Genomic DNA, 22,778 nt, shown 5'->3' with positions numbered 1-22,778 from the left:
TGAGCATGAAATCATCTTATAAATATAAATTTCCTTCTACTCCAATGCTATTGCTGTGACAGAGTGGGATAATATTGAGTATTTTTCCTGCAGAATTTAAAAGAAAATGGATCCAAAGTTGATCATTTGTTTTACTGCCTAAATGGCAGGCTTGTCTATTTCCAGAGTTTACAGGCATGAGAGGTAGATAATTCTGATCCAAACAGAGTGAAGTACCTTCTTTCTATTGTCAGTAACATGTCTAATAAGTTTCCAGAAGTTATCTAGAACTACTTTCTCATTTATAGCACTGGATATTCTGCAATAAATTCACACTGTTGTTTAAATTTTTAATATTCAAACACAAATATTCACTAATTTTCCTTTAAAAGAGTCAAATGATCAAACTGTGAGGCCTTGAGCATGAAATGCCAGGATAACTAAGAGGAATTCTTTTGATTAAATTACTCCAAAGTGATCTAATCCTAGGTAAGTTGTTTCTTCTCATGTCTCAGTATTCTTATCTGTAGGAGAGAGTTAAATCATATCTGTCCCCTCTCTGTTCCTCAGGAATGCTGGGCAGAAAATATACCAATTTTTGCTTTAAACGGCTTATTATCACTTAGAGGTAAGGCTGTAGAACCAGGCAACCATGAAAGAAGAACTTGAGTGTGAGTGAAATAACAATCCTGTGTTTTTAGAATAATGGGTAGAGAAAAATACCACAGGAATGCAGAATTAAATCAGGCAGTAAATAGTTTTGTTGAATACATATTCAGGTGGTGAAAGAACATCATAGGGGTTGTCAAAATCTGTTGAAATAAAGTAGATGAAAGGTGAGGAGATAGGTAAAAGTACAGCTTGAACTAAGAGGAATGTGGGTGGCTGAGCCAACCCATGTGAAGAGTGTGGCCTTGGAGTAGCAAGTCCAACTGTTGACCTGTATGGAAACATTCTGTAGGCATGTAGCTCTTGGGTCCTCCATCTGGTTTTGGGTCTCTGACAAATAATAAACCATATCTTGTTGTTATATATGTTATCTCAGCTCCCCTGAGGTGATAAAGTAGGCTTCTTGGTCTCAAATCCAAGGCCCATTAGGCAACTCTAGGTTAGATGGAAGACTAACTGGACTCTTATGATAAATCTGATCCCCTTAATTGGGTAAACACTTCATGGTCTGGAAAGACTTGAGTGAACACTGAAATAATGAATGCAAGGATTATGCAGAGTATGAATACACTTGTATCAGGTTTAACACAATAAGTATGTTTGTAACTTTTCTGATAATTTAGGACTTTAGGGAATTTAATTTAATTTTTAATCCTTTTAAAAAGATTTTATTTATTTATTTGAAAGAGAAAGGGAGTGAAGGGGGAGGGGCAGAGGGAGAGAGAAGCAGACTGTCCAATGAGAAGAGAGCTGGATTCAGGCTTGATCCCAGGTTCCCCAGATCATGATCTGAGCCTAAAGCAGATGCTTAACTGACTGAGCCACCCAGGCACCCCTTATTTATTTTAGCGAGAGAGAGAAAGCGAGTGAGCACAAGTGGGGAAGGCAGAGGGAGAGGGAGAGAGAATCTCAAGTAGACTCCCCACTGATTGTGGAGCCCAACAGCGGTCTTGATCTTTCGAACCTGAGATCATGACCAATAGCTGAAATCAACAGTCTGACACTTAACTGTGCCATCAGGAGCCCCTCTAGTCTATTTCAAAGCAAAAAGTGAGGGCTTTATAAAGATCTTCAAGGTCCTGTGTTATCTCACATGGCTCATCTACTACTGATTTCTCCCTATTATGTTACACTCCAGGCAACTGGCTTGAGCATTCCAGGCACTATTCGGCCTTCATTTCTTTATACTTGCTGTTCTTTCTACTTGGGAAGCTTTTTTTTTTTTTTTTCTTCCAGATATCCCCATAGGTAGCTTCTTCATTTCCTTCAGACATTTACAGAGGAGTCACCTTCCTGGGAGGCCTCCATGCCCATCGACACAATCTAACAGTTAGGAGTACAGCCCCTTTGATACTTCATAACCCACTTCTCAGCTCCCAGCTTTACTTTTTCTCCTGATGACTCATTTATCTTTTTTATTTGTTTGTTTATCTATTTCCTCTACTAGAATGTAAACTCCTTGACATTAGAGTTTGTTTTGGAGGGAGAGTGGTTAGTTGTGCTTACAAACGTGTAAGCAAAGCACCAAGAATAGCTGCCTGGCACAGAATCAGCCTCAGTCAGTAACTGTTAAATTGATGAGGACATGAACACGAATGGATCAGCTTCACACTTGGAAGATATAAAATTATGTAGATAGACCATAGCATCTAGAATCATCTTTCTTTCAGTTACTCATTTTGCTTACTTGTTTTTTAACTTCCTTCAGGTCTCATTTCATATGTCGGCCAGAAGACTATCCCAAATCTCCTGCCAAAAATAGCACCCTCCAAAATGTTCTGTTTCCTTCCTTGCTTTTAGTTTTTCTCCATACACTTTGCAGCACTTGACATCATATTCTGTATTTATTTATTTGTTTTCTGCCTCCTCTAAAATGTAAGAATGATGAAGATGAAGCTCTTTTTTTCCCTGCTCATAAATATTTATTCCACACCTATAACAGAGTCTGACCCCCAATACATACCTGGTCATTATTTATTAAAGGAAGGATTGAATGAATGAATGAATGAATGAATACAGCCATGATCTCTCTTTTGTATTCTAGACACACATCTCTAAGAGCCTAGTAGACAGCAATGTAGGAATATTTGACCTCAAAGGCAGCAGGTTTTAAACTAAACTTATTGATTTGTTCTTTCCCTGTTCTTTGATTTAGTTGTAAGCATCCCTTAGACTAGAAATTGCACATCATCTTGGCTTCTCCTGCTCCTCTAATTTTGAATCTGTGTGTCTCAAGTCTTGCTGGCACAGCCTGTCTCAACTTTACTCCCTCCCTAATGGTGTAGACTGTTTCCAACATCACAAAAGTATCTGTATTTGTCTCCCCATAAGTCTTCAAGCTCTTTGCAATTACTCATCACCACCGCTCCCAGAGTGAGATTCCTAAACTCTGATCCTCAGTTTTCCTGAAATCTTCATTGGCTCTTACCTGAATTTTCCTTTGCTAGACACTTGAGACTCTTCACAATCTATTCCCAAGCAAATTTCTAGTTGACCTTCATTTCATGTCCTCTATTATCTACACTCAGATGAGGACTTTTCAGAGTTACATCTGGGCCACTGACATCAAAATCACCTGGGACACCAATCCGTGGACCCCAATCCAGACCTATGGACCCGACTCTCGAGACAAGCACCTCAGGAATGAATCTACATTTTTAATAAGCTGTCCATGCAATTTTTAGGCACACAAATGTTATAATCACACTGGGTTATAAACTGCTCAAAAGAGCTCTCTGTTCTTGGCTCTCCCTTAGGATACTTTCTTTTTGCTTGGAATGCTTTCCCACTCCACAAACCAAGATGATTATGTTTCTTCTTCCATTTCCCCTACTTTCACTCAGAGCACCCCCTTTGGGGTATTCATTGTTTCTCTTCTCTGTGCTCTTTTTGACTCATATCCTGTTCATGTATATAGCCTCATCTCTAGCATGTTATTTTTCACCTAACAGGTCCTCAATCAATGTTTGTGCAGTTGAATTTTTAAGTGCTCCAAGCTAGTTGAAAGCTAAGACACTGTTAAATCACAGGAGAACATGATATTAATTCACGCTGAGTGTGTCTGGCACAGATTTCACTGGTTTGCTTTTATCATTTTTGTGTTGCTAGATAACAGAGAAGTCTCCAGTTGCAATTAGCAAGCACCTTTTCCTTAGGTAACGAACATGGATGTGGGTAGCCTGCAGACTTCAGAAAATTGAAAGCCAACTTCGACATAATAGTCTCCATATTTTCTCTTTTAAAATTTCATATCTCTGTGTGCAATGCAAGCATTCCTTTGATCAAAACTATATGAACGTTTTAAAAATTTGCTAGATTATTTTCAGTAAATTTGCCCTGAGTTGGGCATTGGAGAATGAGAAGGATTTCAAAAGACAAAAATCATGATTATGCAGCCTAGACAGAGGGGGGAAAAATCTTTAGGCAAATAATGAGTAAGTCTAATGCCATATTAAGGTAATAATTTAGATAAGAGCTGGCTGATGGATAACCATAGTTATCCTTCCAAGGGACTCTGGCTTCTTTATGCTTTGCCAGTGAGGTGAAGCTGTGTTTCCTTCAAAGTAAAATGTATCCCCACCTCACTGGACATCAAAGTGGCCGTCACTATGACTGACCAAATGGCATTTGCTCCTGGATCTGGCTTACATTTTTGGGAATGCAGTTGGGCTAGAATTGAAAGAAGTGAAGAACAATGAGAATGCTCCCTTTCTGCTATCTCAGGAAAACTTAAACTGCCTCTTCTGGTATTCAAAAGAAAAGTAAGTCCCATTTTCATGTTGATCGCATCTACAAATAGAAGAGAATGTTTCACAATCTCTTTGGAATAGAGTCTAAAAATGTCATTTATAATCTATGCCCTTCTTTTATACTGTAGATGTGAAAGTTTTATGTTAGGAAAATAAATTATATTATACACATAAAAATTAGATATATGAAAATAGTTATTCTTAAATATTTCACTTTATTTCTCAAGCCAAATTAGTCTTGAAATTCAATCTATGTAAACTTTGGAAAGGGGAAGAACTTTTAATCTTCCTTTAAAAAAAAAGATTTATTTATTTGAGAGCAGGAGGGGCAGAGGGAGAGGGAGAGAAAATTTCAAGTAGACTCCATGCTGAGCACTGAGCCTAATGTGAGGCTTGATCTCATGACCCTGAGATCGTGACCTGAGCTGAAACCAAGAGTCAGAGGCTTAACCAACTGTACCACCCAAGCACCCCTTAATTCTCCTTCTCACAGTCAAACTGTCATAGCTTCTATGACCATAATATTTATACATATATGACAAAGACAATTTTATTTACAAATCATGTTTGTAAATGTGGGAGAGAACAAAAGCAATCTTTTTCCAACAAAAATATAAGCAATATAAAAGGGAGAATGATACTAATTAGTATTAGTATATTTAGAATCAACATATGGCATAGAAAATAGAAAGAATTCCATTGTTATGTTAAGGAAAAATTATTCATGACATTTGATAAAGAATGGTAAGGCAGACTTTATTTAAGGAGTATCACTAAGGTATTAGGACCACTGCAAAGGGGTCTTGCAGCTTGGGAGAGAGATTGGGTTCAACTCCAAAAACAACAAGAAGAAGCGAGAATTTATAGTCAAGGAGCAGTGTAGTGAGCCATTGGATGCTAAATTACAAAGAGAATTCACATCAGAAATGAAAAGTGAGGGCAGCCCGGGTGGCTCAGTGGTTTAGCACCGCCTTCAGCCCAGGGTGTGATCCTGGAGACCTGGGATCAAGTCCCGTGTTGGGCTCCCTGCATGGAGCCTGCTTCTCTCTCTGCCTGTGTCTCTGCCTCTCTCTTTCTCTCTCTGTCATGAATAAATAAATAAAATCTTAAAAAAAAAATGAAGGTGATTCTGGCTAACTCAACCCAACAGGATTCTTGTTGAAGGCAGGTAGGTGGGGGTGAATGGGAATGAGGAGGTGGGAAAGAATGGATGATGAAGAACCTAAATAGATACCAAGAGTGTCCAAATAGGAAGGAATGGGGGTTCTAGGTAAAATGATTTCCTGGGCCTCTTGCTGATAATGGACAATGCAGATATAGAAACTCAAAAGTCAGGACCTAATTGAGAAGAAAGTTTGTAGGAGCCTGACCAGAGTTTGGTCAAGGAGAAAAATCTTTGTCAGTTAAAAAAATAAAAATTGTTAAACATTTCTAAAGGTTTATCCCTAGGTTTCCACACAACGCTTATTTTTTTCTGTCTCAAGCTTTGCAAACTTTTGCTTGTGAAGGGAAAAAAAAATAGGATAAAATTAGTAATGATATAAAATGACCAAAGCAATTGCCTTTTGAAACTATCTTTCCATCAGTGACCACCAACCAAAATGCTGATGGTTCATGCTAAAAAATTGCCAGGTAAAAAAATAAAAAAATAAAAAAATAAAAATAAATTTTTAAAAAAATAAAAAATTGCTAGGCATTTGTTACAAAGAGGACTTCATTTTCAAACTACTCTATTGTATTTTTCTTTCCCAAAGTATTCTTTGGAAAATTGTTTTGTAATTTACTGCCAATGTTTTTGTTAAAAAAAAAAATCAGTCCATTATTTAAAATAAGAATTAATACAGCAATGTCCAAAAATATTGAAAGAAACAAAACCCCTCACATCCAAGATATGAATTTGATCAGAATTAATTAACAGATTTTGTCCTTTCACTGATTGATGGATTTATTCAGCAAATATATATATATATATATTCAATATATATATATATATTCAATAAAAAATACATATATATTTAACATTTTATTTATTTATTTTAAAAAGAGAGATAACATGAGTTGGGAAGGAGAAAGAGAAGAAGACTTCTCATTGAGCACAAAGCCCCATGCAGGGCTTGATCTCAGGACCCTGGGATCATGGCCTGAGGCAGAAGGCAGATGCTTAACTGACTGAGCCACCCAGGTGCCCAGCAAATATATTTTTGATAACTTATTTTTGTGTTAGGAACCATGTTAAGTCCTAAAATCACAAGATTATGGAGATGCAGGAGCTAATAATTAATATGTTTATAGTCCACTAGGGGAAAGCAACACATTTTAAGATCAGTATGATATAGCATGATCTGTGTAATGAGAGGAATATGCACAGAGTAGTATGCCCCAGTGGTAGTTCATAATTTCCTAGAGGTTCATGGGGGGTTGAGCTATGAGGACATTCTGTTTTTAAGAAAGCTATTAATACATAAACTAAATTTTTTTCCCTTTAAAAAAACAATGCAGTTTGATAGTATCTGAGAGGATCTGGTAAACTTCTGCAGGGATTCATACAAGGTACATAATGTGCTCATAGGTCATTGTGGTTTTTTATTTTTCAGCCATTCAACTCAGGATAGGTTTTGACTGTTATATAATCTTGAACTATTTTTATTCTTTGTTGGCTATATTTTTAATAAATATTGCAGTATAATTATATGCAATAAAATGCATCCATTTTAAATGTATGGTTCGGTACTTTCTAACAAAAGATGTGACATGCTCACAATCAAGATATAGAATCCTTTTATCCCCTCAAAGACTTTTCTCACGCCCCTTTGAAGTCCATGTGTCCCAAGCCCTACTTTTAGTAATCAGTAATCTGACTTCTATCACTATAGATTAGCATTCTAAAATCTTATGTAAAGGAATCTTTCCGTGTGTACTCTTTTGCGTCTTGCTTCTTTCATTCGACATAATGACTTTGAGATTTTTCCATGTTGCTGTATATATCTGTAATTGCTTTTAATTGCTGTGTAGAATTTCATTACATAAATATACAAACTTTGTCGTTTTGTTGTTTAGTGAACATGGTTGTGACATATTTTAGAGATTCTAGTTTCTATAACTTTCTTCTGAGGAGAGTTGATGTTTGTTCTGATAGGTAATTCAATTACTGGCTGATTTACTGCAACTTCTGTAGGCTTACTTTATGTATTTTGGATTTGGTGTTGTAGAAAGCCCTAACCATTTCTGTGTGGAAGAACCTGAGTTCCCAACTGTATCCTGTGGATCCTGTTGGTATTTGCTTTCAAGTTTTTTAGAGTAGTTCTAGAGTAGAACTTATTATTCTAAATAAGGTCATGGTTTTAACTCTTATAGTCCTTCCTTTCTGGTGTCTTCACTGTGTTAAAAAAATGATTAAAGGAAACAACTTAAGTGATACAAACAAACTTTATTTACTACCTCATGAAGTGGACAGCCTCCTTTTTGAGAACTGCAAAGTGGGGCTGAAGGTCAAAAGCTGGTATAGGATGAAGGATAAAGAATAAGGAAGAGACAAATAGCAAATATCTGTTTGTCTGGAACCACACAGTCTACTTTGTTTTTGGTGAGAAGACCTAGAGTTGGCTTGACACTTGGGGATTGGGCTAACAAGTATACTGTGGTTTTGGTCAAGTGGAGTATTTATAGGAGGGACATGTGGTTATCTAAGCTTTGGTCTGCTGATGTTGCATCTTAGGTAGGAGTGGCTCCATCAGGGAGCCAAGAAGCATTTCAACAGTTGGATGTCTTGCATTAATAAAGTCTTAACATGTCTCTTCAATCTGGAATTCCAATGACCCCTACACTGACTGATCAATGGTAGATGGCACTTGGCTCTCAAGTCTGAGGCTATATCCTGGGGAACCTTAACATGCACATGATAAGCTCACTTGGATTTTGGGAACTCCCCCCTCTAAATAAATTATCACTCTATTCTTTGGTTCCTTCCTTTGCAGAGTGAAGCTATGTCAGCTTTTGTAGATACCAATTTCTGTATCCCCAAGCTCAGTAGGACTATTGCACCCCACATGTTGTATTGAGGTCAGGAAATTGCCTCGTATATTTTGTATAGTTTTGTAGCTGCTTATGGTAGGAGGTCTAGTCTAGTGTAAGTCACCCTATCATAGACCATAATAGATAGCTGATTAAACAGAACAAATTACATTGAGTTTGAGTTTCAACATCCTTAATTAGAATTTTGAGTAGGCCTTTATAACACGTGGTTTTGCTCTTATAAGCTAAGAACAAAGCAGTAACAGGAGTTTTCTTTAAGAGGAATTTTTTCCTGACTACCCACCTTACCCACCAGTACACAATAAACACACCTCCATCTCCCCAGAGAACAGGAGAAACTGAGAGAAAGAGGGAGGAAAGAGAAAGAATCCATAGCTTTTCTTTTCACTTATTTTAGGCAAGAAAAATGGAGACTTCTCTCACATGACATGGCATATGGGAAAATGTGAAAACTCAATGGCACAGAAAGGAGCTCTCCCTCAGGGAATTCTAAGATGGAAGCATTCTGTAAAGAACTGATGGCATATTCGAGGTATATATTCTTTTAATTTTATATAGGCAACCAATCTGTCTAAGGTGGAGGGCTATTCATCCATCTGTGAATCTCTCCCATCATTTTTGTATGCTAGGCCTCCTATTTTGAAAGATGTTTCACATTTTAGCTAAAATGTCTTTGGTCACCTTCCTTGATAGTTGATAAAGTAAATGTATACTATGTATATGTACTCGTTTCCTATTGCTGCACTAACAAATTATCACAAATTTAGGAGCTTAAAACAAAAATACATTATCATGTAGTTCTAGAGGTCAGAAATGTTAGTTAGCATCAAGGTCCCAGCAAAGCTGCATTCCTTCTGGAGGTTCCAGTATATAGTGTGTTTCCTTACCTGTTCCAGCTTCTAGACACCACTTAACAGCTCATAGACTTTTCCGCATACCACTCCAATGTCCCTTCACCAAACTCCTTTTCTGACCTTGACCCTTTTGCCTCCTTTTATAAGGACTCCTGTGACTACTTTGGATTCATCTAAATAATCAAAGATTGTCTTCCCAACCCAAGATCTTTAGTCATATCTGCAAAGCCCCTTTGTGATAGTACAAGTTCTAGGTACTAAGACATGGACATCCTTAGGGAGTCATTATTCTGTCTCGAACAGTACAAATATGTGTTTGAACTAATTACAAATCAGTTCCTCTGTATTGTCATTTTCATATACTATAGCCCACATACATTAACGAAGGTTTCCATTATTTCTGACCTAAGTGAAAATAATTAAAAATTGTTGAATTTAGGAAATCAGAGACCTCCCAGAAGTGTGAGGATTTTTTTTCTCTGAGTACCACTTTGATGTGTAACATGTTAGTAAGGGAGAAGAAGATGGAAGGAGGTTTTATAAATCTAACTCAAGATTTTCTTTAAGAGATTTTTAAATCTACATTTTCTCAAACTTTTTTCCGTAGTAATCAAGATGTTTTAATAAATTTTTAGAAAGTTAAAAATGTAAAAAGACACAAACTATATATTTCATCCATTTAGGAAAAGGAAAATTCACACCTTCAGTGTCATTTAGAAGAAAACTGCTTGCAGAGTATCCTGTGAAAGTCTCTTCAGCTTGTCATTTAGTAACAAAATCACAAAGATTATTTCTAGAACAAAATAAAAATTTCTAACCATGAGGGTTTGTGTGAATTTAAGACTCCACACTTTAATATATATTTTGTTCCAAACCAAGCATGACATTATGTTTTTATATTGATTAATGATTAATCATGATTTTTATTCATCAACTGGTAATAAATCTTAAAAACTGACAACTTATTAAAAGGGAAATGTCAACATTTATCTCAAGATAGCATATTAAAGATTTTATTAAGTGAACTTTATAATAAAATCTGTAATATCATACTGATCTAAAATAAAACCTTTTAACCTAAAACCTTTCTCTATCACACTCCACGAATTGTCTAAGAGGGAACATAAGATTATGTTATTATGAAATAGTTCATGAGTCAAGCAATATTGGAAATGCTAACATGGGAAACTAAGTTAGCTCAGAAGTGAGTCTTGAGTTTAACTGGGAGCCATGGGGTTAAAGAAAGTTCCCCAGAGGAACTAAGCGCTGAGCTAATTGTGAGAAGATAAACAGGATTTACCCAGCAAAGTATAAGGGAAGGTCATTTCAAGTGAAGAGGACAGCATGAGAGGAATGGATAGTGAGGTGGTATTTCTAGACTATAAACAAAACTGATGTAGTGATTTTAAAAGATGAGACTGGAGAGATCAGCAGGGAAGGATCACCGAGGACATTAAATGCCACATGAGGAATTTGACTTGATACCCTTGTGATAGGAGGCTGAAGAATCAAGAAGGGGATACATGATTTCTGTGATTCTGACCCATCTCTCTGAAAGCTTTGTGAGAGAGGGATCATAAAGAATGGATCCGAGGACATCATTCCTGGAGATGGGAAGCTAACAAGCTGGGAAATGCAGAGGTCGAGCTTAGGAGATTCTAATAGATGATGTTGGCAATGATCAATGATGGGTTAGAGATGGAGACCTGGTGAAGAAGAAACAAAAGAAGGTTCTCCCATGGTTTCCAACTAAGTGAGAAGCAAACTCATGATGAAGGTAACTTAAATTAGATACTGTGGAGTATCCAGATACCAAGTGGTGGCCCAAAACATGAGTGGATGAGATTACCCAGAGAGAAGAAAGAGATGAGAAAAGAAGAGGCAATCTGTAGGGGGTCAAATGATGGGTGCAGAGCACAGGAAGGAGGCTAGGAGGGGCTGACTGGGAGGAGAGTTAGGTGAGCCTCGTGGCAGAAGAGGACAGGGAACAACCACCATGTTACTAACAGACATGGCAAGTGCTGATGTGGCAGGTACTCTTGGAAGACTTCACACATGCTAACTCTTTAATGTTCACACTTTACAGATGAGAGAACTGAGGAAGAGTGTGTAGGAAAGTTCTCCAACATCATGCAGTAGCCAATGGGAGCTGGAATTCCAACTGAGGCAGTGGGGCCCTGCTGGCTATACTCTCAGCAGAAGGGAGTGGCCAGCTCGCAAAAGGGGCAGAGAGATCCAGTGATAGAGGCCTGAAACAGAGCTACTGGTTATTGCAACTTGGAGGAAATCATCATAGGGTAAATTTCAGTACCAGGAGGGAAGTGGGGAGGTAGCTGCTATGGTAACACATGGATGAAAGGAATGGTAGAGTCCTAAGAATTTATTTGATATAGTGTAGACATAGTGTACATTTATATTTGCATCCCACAGACATTTGAGCACTTAATATGATATAGTTAGAAAAGCATAGCTCTTGGCCTCATAAAGCTTATGTTTTAGCACCTGTAACATCACAATTTGTAATTATTTATTTGTTTATTGCCTGTTGCTCTGGAGGAAATTAGTGATTCAATGTGATGGGCACTGTCAAGGGCGATGCCATCTAATTGGAGATCAGAGGGGTTGAAAGGAGATTGCTGGTCAAAAAGTTAGGGAAAAAACTTCCAAAGTGAGTAAAGGAAGAATCCTTAAGTTCATTCAAAATGAATTTGGCACTTTGAGGAAATAGTTTTTAGAAGAAAAAAAAGAAGAAGGGGAAGAAGAAGAAGAAAGAGGAGGAGGAGGAGGAAAACGAGGGGGAGGAAGAGAGGAAGAGAAAATAGAGAAAGAGAGAGTAGGGGGAAGAGGAGGAAGCCAATGTCCCTGATGCAGAGTGAATTAGCATAAAGGAAAAATGTCAGGAGGTTGGAAGGCCAGACAAGAAGACAGAAGATTCCAGAGTCTCATTGCATGATGCAAATCTGTGACTTATTCCAATTGCAACCTGAGAGTGACCTTGGTGTGGTTTACATATTCCTTTGGCTACTGTATGGAGACTGGATGGAAAGACAAGTGAGGGTAAAAAGATGAGGTGCCTGAAACTTGAGATAATTTGGATCAAGTGTGACTATATAGATGGGAGGGATAAATGTATTTGAACAAACAAAAGTTAACAAGATAAGCTTGCAAAATGTTATAGTAGGAATAAAAACAAAGGTGTAAATTAATATACTAAGCGTGTGTGGCTGGATTCTCCTTGCAAAATTAAAGAATCTCGTCTCTGTTTGGGAAGTAAACACAGCTCTATGCTGTTCACAAGACACGTGTAACAGAGAGTAACACAGAAGAATTGACAAAGTAACAAAGGGGGTGGTCAGAGTTACCAGGAAAATTCAGGTCATGAGAAATCAAAAACTGTGACCATTATATTGGATACGTGGGATTTGAGGCCAAAGCTGTTAATGTGACAAAAGTTACAAATGCACAGAAGTTATCATCCCCAAAGAAAATAAGGTTGTCATAGTCTTTTATGTACTTATGGGATTCAGGACATGCTACTCCCAAAATATGCCACTTTGGCATACTGAATATCTTGAGGAGTTAATGAAAATGACAAAAGCAAGAGCAAGAAGGTCACTCTGACCTCCCCCAACCACCTCCCTCCCTGAAGGCAAAAAATCAATCTCCCACGTGAAAGTACTCTCCTTGTACAGAGAGGAAGGGAGATTCCATATCACCAGAAGCAGCGACTTTAGGGCCAACAGGCTGGAGAAGCAAACATTGTCACTTCTTCATTTACTACTCCGTGGGAAAAACCTCCTTGTTTTGTCAATTCTTCATAGATTTATTATTTCTTTGTCTAAAAGGAGGTATAAAAGTTTCTTCCTTTTGTCACTTCTGCAGGTCTTCATGCTCTTGGGAAGGCTCCCATGGTCATGTAAATATTTAATAAAATGTGTATGCTTTTCCCCTGTTAATCTGTCAGTTTAATTTTCAGACCCAGCCAGGAACCCCAAGAGGGTAAGGAAAAACATTTCCCTTGCCTATGGATAGTACCAAATAATGCAACGATATTCACTTTGGAGATACAAGAGGACCAGATGAAAGCACAATAATATTGGGATAGGTTTAGTGTCTATTTTCAGAATTTGACAGATTTTACAGGTGAAAATATAGAAGACAGAAAATTAGAATAAAGAGGTCTACTTTATAGCTTTGAACTCTGAGTCTCTACGTAGTTCCAAAGAATACAGAGATACAAAACTCAAACCCATGGTCTAACAAGGACCCAGGGACTATTATAAATGTCAGTTTCCCTGTAGGTGGGGAAATGAATATCCCAAACCAGTTCCAGAGGCCCTGGAAGATCAGAAAGTGGAGTGGAGAGTACACAGAGCAGGTGAGAGGGCCCAGGGAAGAAGTGGTAACAAACCAGATAAAAACTGCCCACACAAGAGGTAGGTCCCACCCTGAGTGGGAATACTGACAAGTGAGACCCTGAGGTAGACAACTATGCCCCGGGCACAGAAAGGAAGAGCCTTGGAAGTGTGCAAACCAGAGGGGCAGTCCTGTGAAGGAATCTCCCAAGAGTGAATGAATGGCTTGTAGGCTCATCCACGCAGGGAAAGAAAAAAGCAGTCAATGCAAAGAAAGATTCCTACGTAAGTCAAAGGATATCATGGAAATAAGGAGCAACAAGGAAACCAGTTTGTCCAAAAGGCCACATTGTAAAGAAACTAAATGTTTGGGTTATAATAGAAGACGGCATTTTTAAGTTATTATTTTCTTTTTTTTAGTTGATGTATAATTAGCATATGATGTTACTTTAGTTTCAGGTGTCCAGTATATTGATTCATAATTCTATACATTTCTCAGAGATCATCACAATAAGTGTACCCTTAATCCTCTTCGCCTATCTCCCCATTCCACCCTGACCTCCCCTCTAGCAAACACCAGTGTGTTTTCCGTGTGTAAAGGTCTGGTTTTTGGTTCATAAGAAGGCACTTAGAAATCTTTATTTATTTGACAGAGAGAGAGAGATTGGGAGGCGCAGGCAGGAGGAGAGGGAGAAACAGGTTCCCTGCTGAGCAAAAAGCCCCATGTAGGACTTGTTCTCAGTCCCCTGGGATCTGGGATCGTGACCTGAGCTTAACCGACTGAGCCACCCAGGCGCCCTAAAAAAGACACTTTTTAAGTAAGAAACCTCATAAGCCACTCAAATTCACTCCCCCTAAAGGGAAAGAACTGTTATTAATGGTTTGGCAGAAACCTAAAACCTTTACAAAGAACCAAAATCAAATACAAAGCAGAGGAAAACTGGAAACCAGCACCCCATCAAAAATACAAATCATCAAAAACAATGTTAGATACGAAGCAGCACCCCGAATCAAAACTCAAAAGCTCAGCACAAAAAAATGAACAGCAACAACAACCAAAGAAGGAGGGGAAGCAAGGCTTGACTAACTTTAACAAAGAAATTGAGGAGAAAATACAATATCATATTAAAAATGAACACCAACTACAAATAGCCAACAGAGCAGAGAATCAACTGAAAATATAAGGGACATTGAGAAGAGGGCATGGAACTAGAAACACAAAAATCCAAAAAATAAAGAAACAGGTAAAGAATATTAAAAGAAAGATATAGACATAGAAGAAAAAGAATGTATCAGAGAGTCCCTGAAGTAGAAAAAACAATCACTGAACTAAATTAATATTTAAAATTACAAAAAAAAATCTGGAAATAAAGACCCATTAAAAGGGCCCCATGGTGAATCTGGGGAAAATAGATCTTTAACAGTAGATTCTGAGATACATCCTGAAATGCAGTGATTACCTTGAAAGAGAAAGAAAATTATCATCTAGATGTTGGGGTAAAAAAGCTCATACAGCAATTCGGTAGCGTGGCAGGATACAAAATCAATGCCCAGAAATCAGTGGCATTTCTATACACTAACAATGAGACTGAAGAAAGAGAAATTAAGGAGTCAATCCCATTTACAATTGCACCCAAAAGCATAAGATACCTAGGAATAAACCTAACCACAGATGTAAAGGATCTATACCCTCAAAACTATAGAACACTTCTGAAAGAAATTGAGGAAGACACAAAGAGATGGAAAAATATTCCATGCTCATGGATTGGCAGAATTAATATTGTGAAAATGTCAATGTTACCCAGGGCAATTTACACGTTTAATGCAATCCCTATCAAAATACAATGGACTTTCTTCAGAGAGTTAGAACAAATTATTTTAAGATTTGTGTGGAATCAGAAAAGACCCCGAATAGCCAGGGGAATTTTAAAAAAGAAAACCATATCTGGGGGCATCACAATGCCAGATTTCAGGTTGTACTACAAAGCTGTGGTCATCAAGACAGTGTGGTCCTGGCACAAAAACAGACACAGAGATCAATGGAACAGAATAGAGAACCCAGAAGTGGACCCTGAACTTTATGGTCAACTAATATTCGATAAAGGAGGAAAGACTATCCATTGGAAGAAAGACAGTCTCTTCAATAAATGGTGCTGGGAAAATTGGACATCCACATGCAGAAGAATGAAACTAGACCACTCTCTTGCACCATACACAAAGATAAACTCAAAATGGATGAAAGATCTAAATGTGAGACAAGATTCCATCAAAATCCTAGAGGAGAACACGGGCAACACCCTTTTTGAACTCGGCCACAGTAACTTCTTGCAAGATACATCCACGAAGGCAAAAGAAACAAAAGCAAAAATGAACTATTGGGACTTCATCAAGATAAGAAGCTTTTGCACAGCAAAGGATACAGTCAACAAAACTAAAAGACAACCTACAGAATGGGAGAAGATATTTGCAAATGACATGTCATATAAAGGGCTAGTTTCCAAGATCTATTAAGAACTTATTAAACTCAACAGCAAAGAAACAAACAATCCAATCATGAAATGGGCAAAAGACATGAAGAGAAATCTCACAGAGGAAGACATAGACATGGCCAACATGCACATGAGAAAATGCTCTGCATCACTTGCCTTCAGGGAAATACAAATCAAAACCACAATGAGATCCCACCTCACACCAGTGAGAATGGGGAAAATTAACAAGGCAGGAAACAACAAATGTTGGAGAGGATGCGGAGAAAAGGGAACCCTCTTACACTGTAGGTGGGAATGTGAACTGGTGCAGCCACTCTGGAAAACTGTGTGGAGGTTCCTCAGAGTTAAAAATAGACCTGCCCTACGACCCAGCAATTGCACTGTTGGGGATTTACCCCAAAGATACAGATGCAATGAAAAGCCGGGACACCTGCACCCCGATGTTTCTAGCAGCAATGTCCACAATAGCCACACTGTGGAAGGAGCCTCAGTGTCCATCGAAAGATGAGTGGATAAGGAAGATGTGGTCTATGTATACAATGGAATATTCCTCAGCCATTAGAAATGACAAATACCCACCATTTGCTTCAACGTGGATGGAACTGGAGGGTATTATGCTGAGTGAAGTAAGCCAGTCGGAGAAGGACAAACATTATATGTTCTCATTCATGTGGGGAATATAAATAATAGTGAAAGGGAATATAAGGGAAGGGAGAAGAAATGTGTGGGAAATATCAGAAACGGAGACAGAACGTAAAGACTGCTAACTCTGGGAAATGAACTAGGGGTGGTAGAAGGGGAGGAGGGCGGGGGGTGGGAGTGAATGGGTGACGGGCACTGGGGGTTATTCTGTATGTTGGTAAATTGAACACCAATAAAAAATAAATTAAAAAAAATCAAGTCACTTTTTGGTAAGTTCAAAAAGTAATTTAAAAGGAATAAATACCCTTCAAAGAGTTTCAGAATCTCCCTCACCCCAAACCAAAAATGAGGATAATCACATGCAAGAACTAAATATAGCACCCAATTAAAACCTGAACAGGGTCCTGAAATCTGAAAAGTAAGTCCATGTTGATACTGATTTTATGTTGTAGTTAAGCTAGCAATGATCTTGTAGCTTCTAGATCCTCATTGGAGTTCTGTCTTTGGCAAGTTACATAATCTCTCTGAGCCTCAGTTTTCATATCTTTAAAATAGGACAATGATATCTCAAAAAAGATAGGTGTGAAAATTAAGTGCAGTTATACACTGGAAACATCTGACACATCAAACATGTTCACAAAAACGAAATTTTAGGGCACTTAATACATTCCTAAAGGGAGCTAGTTTCTTGGAATTCACATTTAAAAGTATAATCCACTTAAAAACTTGCTCATTGCACGTTAAAACACCGATGTAGCTCTTAATATTAAAAACAACAAAATTCAAGCTCATATGGTGAATTATTTTCAGAATGATTTTGTTGATGGTCATAAAGATTTCTAGGGTAAGAAATCTTGCCCTGAAAATATGGCTTATTTTTTATTTATAATATTTTTATCACTAAGCCATTTCCCTGCTTTTATTAATCTTTACTGTACCTGTGTTGCAAGTTTAAAATGTATTTTCTGTGGACCACATTTTTCCCTTAAGAACTTTAATGGATTCCCAAAATATCACAATATCTAACATGAGTTTGACATCCTACAAATCAAATGTTCAGAAAGATTGAATTTTCTAGACTAGCTTTATAATATCACTTGAAATTTATATTTGTCAAGAATATTATTTTTGGTACTGTGGCTTCACATGTAGATTTTCAACTGCTTTTTCCCAAAATGGGGTCATGCCTTTTTATCTCAGAAAAGATTGAAAATGAGTTTCCTTTCATTAACTTACTTTGTTTCCTCAGAAGCATTTTTATATCTGTGTCTTTTCATACATAATTTATAGTGTGGGGATTTTCTTTCTAACTGGCTTTTCGAAGCAACTAGAAAACTATCTCCACCTTTCTGACATTTATCACTTCTGCAAATAGGAAAAGGAATAGGCGTTCAGGCATTTCTCTTTTGGCTAGGAAACATAATATGGCTATTTGTTTTGAAAAGTTAAGTTAAACAAGGCCTAGGAGAACGAGAAGTATAGTTTTGTTTCTTCCACCATCTATTGTATTTATTTCCAGAAAAAAAAAAAAAAAAACAACCACGAGAGGTGGCATGCCATGGTTATTAAATAAAATAGAGCAATCTACCAAGTAGAACATCACTATGAAAATATGAGACCCCACCCGCACCCCCATCCACTCTTGTCATTGAGTCTGGTGAGAGGTAAATGAGGAAGTAAACGGCTTGGAGTACTTTTGCTTTTTTTCAGACTATGTTCCCTAGAAAGGGGACTGACTGAGAAGAAAATTAGTGGGTAGGAGTTTTGTGGGGAGTGCTCTCAAGATGAATGCACCAGGAAGGAAAGGAAGTGGGGTCACACAGAGGGAAGAGTCCAGCTGTGATGCAGTCACCTGTGCAAACCCTAAGGACATCCTGATGACTGATGATTCAACAGAGCTGTCTCTAAGGGGGCGACAGTGCCCCAGCTTTATGCCCCTGGTGAGCTGTGACCTTGGTGAGGAAGGGCAGTTGAGCTAATTCCTGAAGGTGCTGACAGCTGAGGATGGAGTCCCGGCAGCTGGCGCAAGAAGTCTTCTGTTCCTGAAGGGGGATTTGAGCAGTGCAATACAGAATCCTCCAAAATGCTAGAAAGAAGAGAATTTCATTTTGAGAAATACAGACCCATGAGAGATTATTTAAAAGGTTTTTATTCATTTTTTTTCTTAAGATTCCATTTATTTATTCATGAAAGACACAGAGGCAGAGACAGGCAGAGAGAAGCAGGCTCTCCACAGGGAGCTCCATGCAGATCTGGATCCCAGGACCTCAGGATCACCACTGAGGAAAATGCTCAACCATCAAGCCACCCAGGTGCCCCAATTCAACATGATTTTACTCATTATGTTCTGTCCATTAGGCTGGGGACTCAGGTTGTTTCATAATGATTAAATCTTGCTCCTGTCCTCAAGTAACCAAAAACTTGTGGAGGACTGAGACAGAAATCAATGATTACACTGCTGTAAAAGAGGTAAAGAGACCTCAGAAAGCTCCAGAAAGGAAGCAGCTGTCTGGAGGAGTGGTCAGGGAAGGCTTTGGGGTGCAGGAGACATTTGAAACAGATCTTAAAGAGTTAAATGCATCCGAGCAAAGAATAAAAGCCTTCCAGGCAGAGGGGGTAAAACTGTGTTACCAGTGAGTCCTTAGTAATTGTTCAATGATGAGGACCTAGAATATCTTTTATTTTATTTATTTATTTTAAAATTTTTTTTCCCAAGAAATATTTTAAAAGGTGGATGATGCATGCTTCTATTGTAGAACCAGTGCCAAACCTGTCGTGGTGAAGGGGAATTGTTCTTAGAAATCTGTCATTAGTAACGTGAGAGAAGCATCTGCCCCCATACCACACCTCTTATATGAATGTCCATCTCTTCCTTTGCTTTCATGAAGGATAAAGCACAATCCTAAATATTCAAAACAGCAGAAGCCTCTGTGGAATTTAGATTCTCTAGAATATGAGTAAAAACATATAGTGTGTATAGAAACATATCCTCATGTGACAGGCACCGGCATCCTCATGTCTTAGAAGCACAAGAAGAAAAGGATCTTTTTTCCTGCTGTGGATGTATGTTTCTCCCATTCCTTGGTGAGCCTCAGGCAATAGTCAGAGGGTAAAAACCTCCAGTAACCTCCCTGCAATGACCCCGGAAGGAAATTCACAGTGACGGCAGCTCAACACCCATCTGCCCACTCCTGCCTCTATGGTACAAGCAATCCATCCTCACGATCACACATGTCTGCGGGACAATTGCTCGCAGGGAGGAGATTTCACCACGTGGGCACTTACTCTCCCTGACACTCTTTTGTCATGTTTACTGGGCTGTTTTCTCCTCCTCCTCCTCCTCCTCCTCCTTCTTCTTCTTCTTCTTCTTCCTATTATTTATTATTATTATTATTATTATTATTATTATTATTATTATTTAGTATGCTGTCATCTTCCCAACCAACTTACAGTCCCAAGACTGTAAGTTCTTTTATGGCCAAAACCCTTCTGTGAATCTGCTGCAGCACTCTCACAGTGGCATGCCCTTGCAGAGATACCACTCTTGCAAGAGCTTAAGCCCCACCCTGAAAATGATTTGGAAAGATGGTGCCTGGCACATAAGAGCATTTTTAGAGGGGTAAGTGGGTCTTCTCAAGAGAACTTTCTTTAAGTTGTACTTAGAATTTACTTAGAATTTAACTTTTCATAGTCTCCCCATAAAACCTTTAATAAAATGTAAAGTATTTACTAGTTAACTGTGGGGTTTGATTCCCTTCAGAGGTGGAGAGTGAGGAAGAGCTAAGTTCTTTAATGGGGCATAGGAGAGAATGTCATTAGGGGACTAGTCACATTTGAGTTGTTTTCCAGAGTATGGAGGTGCTTCAGACCCACACCTAGTATTGTATCTTTAAGTTGTCTCTGTCCACAGTCCAATTTTCTGTGAAACCAGGAGTGTGCATGGTCATCTAGAGGACAACAGGATTTCAATATAACAGATTCTATGTACAAGCCTCATACTTGGCTTCTTTTTGGCTTTATTATCTCTATTTTTATACTTGCAATTTTCCTCATCAACTTGTTTATCAGCTACCTTAGAATTGTTTCTAATGGAGTTAAGACAGAAAAGAGAAGAAAGAGAGGAAGAAGAAAAAAAATAAACGATGGCTCTCAACACAGTGAGCCAGGATGAGGCTAACTCCATTTTTCCATGGATTTAACCAGTGACCCTAGATTTTTACGTCAACTTCTTTCCATATAAACACCACTTCCAAAAGCATCAAAGGTTTAAACTATGGAGAAATAGCAGAACTCTCCCTTCATTCTAGCCATTGCTGCAAGTTTTTGTTAAAAGGGAAAGAAGAAACAACTCCACCGTTTCAAAGCTGCTTATGTACATTGGAAAAAAGAAGGAAGGATAGAAGAGAAGATGGGAGGAGAGGAGAAGAGATGTGAGAGAGGAAAGAAAGGAAGACAGAAAGAACATAGAAAGACAGTATTCAGCGAGCCCAGGATTCCCTCAATTTAATTTCCAAGAAACCTCTTGCACATTAAAGATTTAATCAACTATTCATTAGGAAGGGACATGCTGGAATTAGAAGTGTGTATGTGTGTGTTTGCATATTTCAAGCTTGGAAACCCTCTTCATTCCACCATCTATCCAAAAATGTGGAGCCCCTATACCTTCATTTAGATTCACTGCCTTAATAGAATTTGCTGGAAGGAAGCCTGTTGATTCCCACAGGAGTATTGGAACTTAACAAAAGTTGAGAACCTTGAGTGTCCACGAAGTCAAATCATTCAGTAATAACTGAAAGTAGATCTAACTAGTTTTTCTGTATGGAGATATTTACAGTACGGGTTGAAATTGTGTTCCTCTAAAAACATGTTGTGTTTGTTTCTGATAGGTATCCCTGGAATGTGACTAGCCTGAAAGAATTTGTGTTCTCAGTTTGGGCATCTTTGGGCCATAAAGATGAAGTGAAATCCCAGGCAAAATGAAGACAAGCTCATAGATAAAAATTCCCTTCCAAGTTTTCTCTATCTTCCCTTTGACTCTGAGGAAAGACTATAAATAATTCTTTTTTTCCCCCTGTGCCCCAGGCTGAATCTAGGCCCTATTCTGCTCTTCCACAGAGTATGTAGCCCTTCCTAGGAGCAGGTGGAGAGTCAATTTAACACCTACCTCTTTTGGGGCCAACGTCTGGCACTTAGTCCAGGTGGGACCAATACACCTAAACCCCCTTCCAGTCACCAGCAATAGAAAATCTCAAGGAGTCAGTTCCCTTTATTGTTTTGGTTTTCACTTTCCTTTGCCTTCTGGCTTGTGAAGATTTCCCTTACCTATCTTAGTGATGGGTTAGGATTTTAAAGGCTGTCTTATCTAGCAGCATTTCAGTGCTGAAGGAACAGAAGGACTGTTCAATAATCAAGTCCCCCATATTTCTGAAATCTTCTGGTGGCACTATTACATTTTTTTTTCCTATACCAAAGGATCACTAAGATGTAACTAGAATTGGTGCTACCTTTATTTATACAATCACTTTGGAGGAGCTTTGCTTCTGAATCAGGAATGAAGCACTCTAGTGACCATTCCTAAAGAAATTACCTCCTTTAAGAAAACTTAATGAGGTTACCTCCTAAAGAAAACTATTTCTATATGTTGACCTGTTGGATTAATGGAAGCTGTGGTAGCTTCTCCTATTTCTAGGTAATGCTATCACATAAACTTCAGTGATCATCTTACAAGCCACTACAATTTAAACTTATCCTATCTTTGGCGTGTATTATCTAAATGGATTAAGAAATCTTAAAAATTGCTTGATTTTTAACCATTTTCCTATTGTTGAATTAAATTCATCTTTTTTTTTTTTTTTAATTTATTTATGATAGGCACACAGTGAGAGAGAGAGAGGCAGAGACACAGGCAGAGGGAGAAGCAGGCTCCATGCACCGGGAGCCCGACGTGGGATTCGATCCCGGGTCTCCAGGATCGCGCCCTGGGTCAAAGGCAGGCGCCAAACCGCTGCG

The sequence above is a fragment of the Canis lupus genome, chromosome 29, assembly GCF_011100685.1.
Source record: "Canis lupus familiaris isolate Mischka breed German Shepherd chromosome 29, alternate assembly UU_Cfam_GSD_1.0, whole genome shotgun sequence".
NCBI lineage: Eukaryota > Metazoa > Chordata > Mammalia > Carnivora > Canidae > Canis > Canis lupus.
This window is presented reverse-complemented; position numbering follows the sequence as displayed.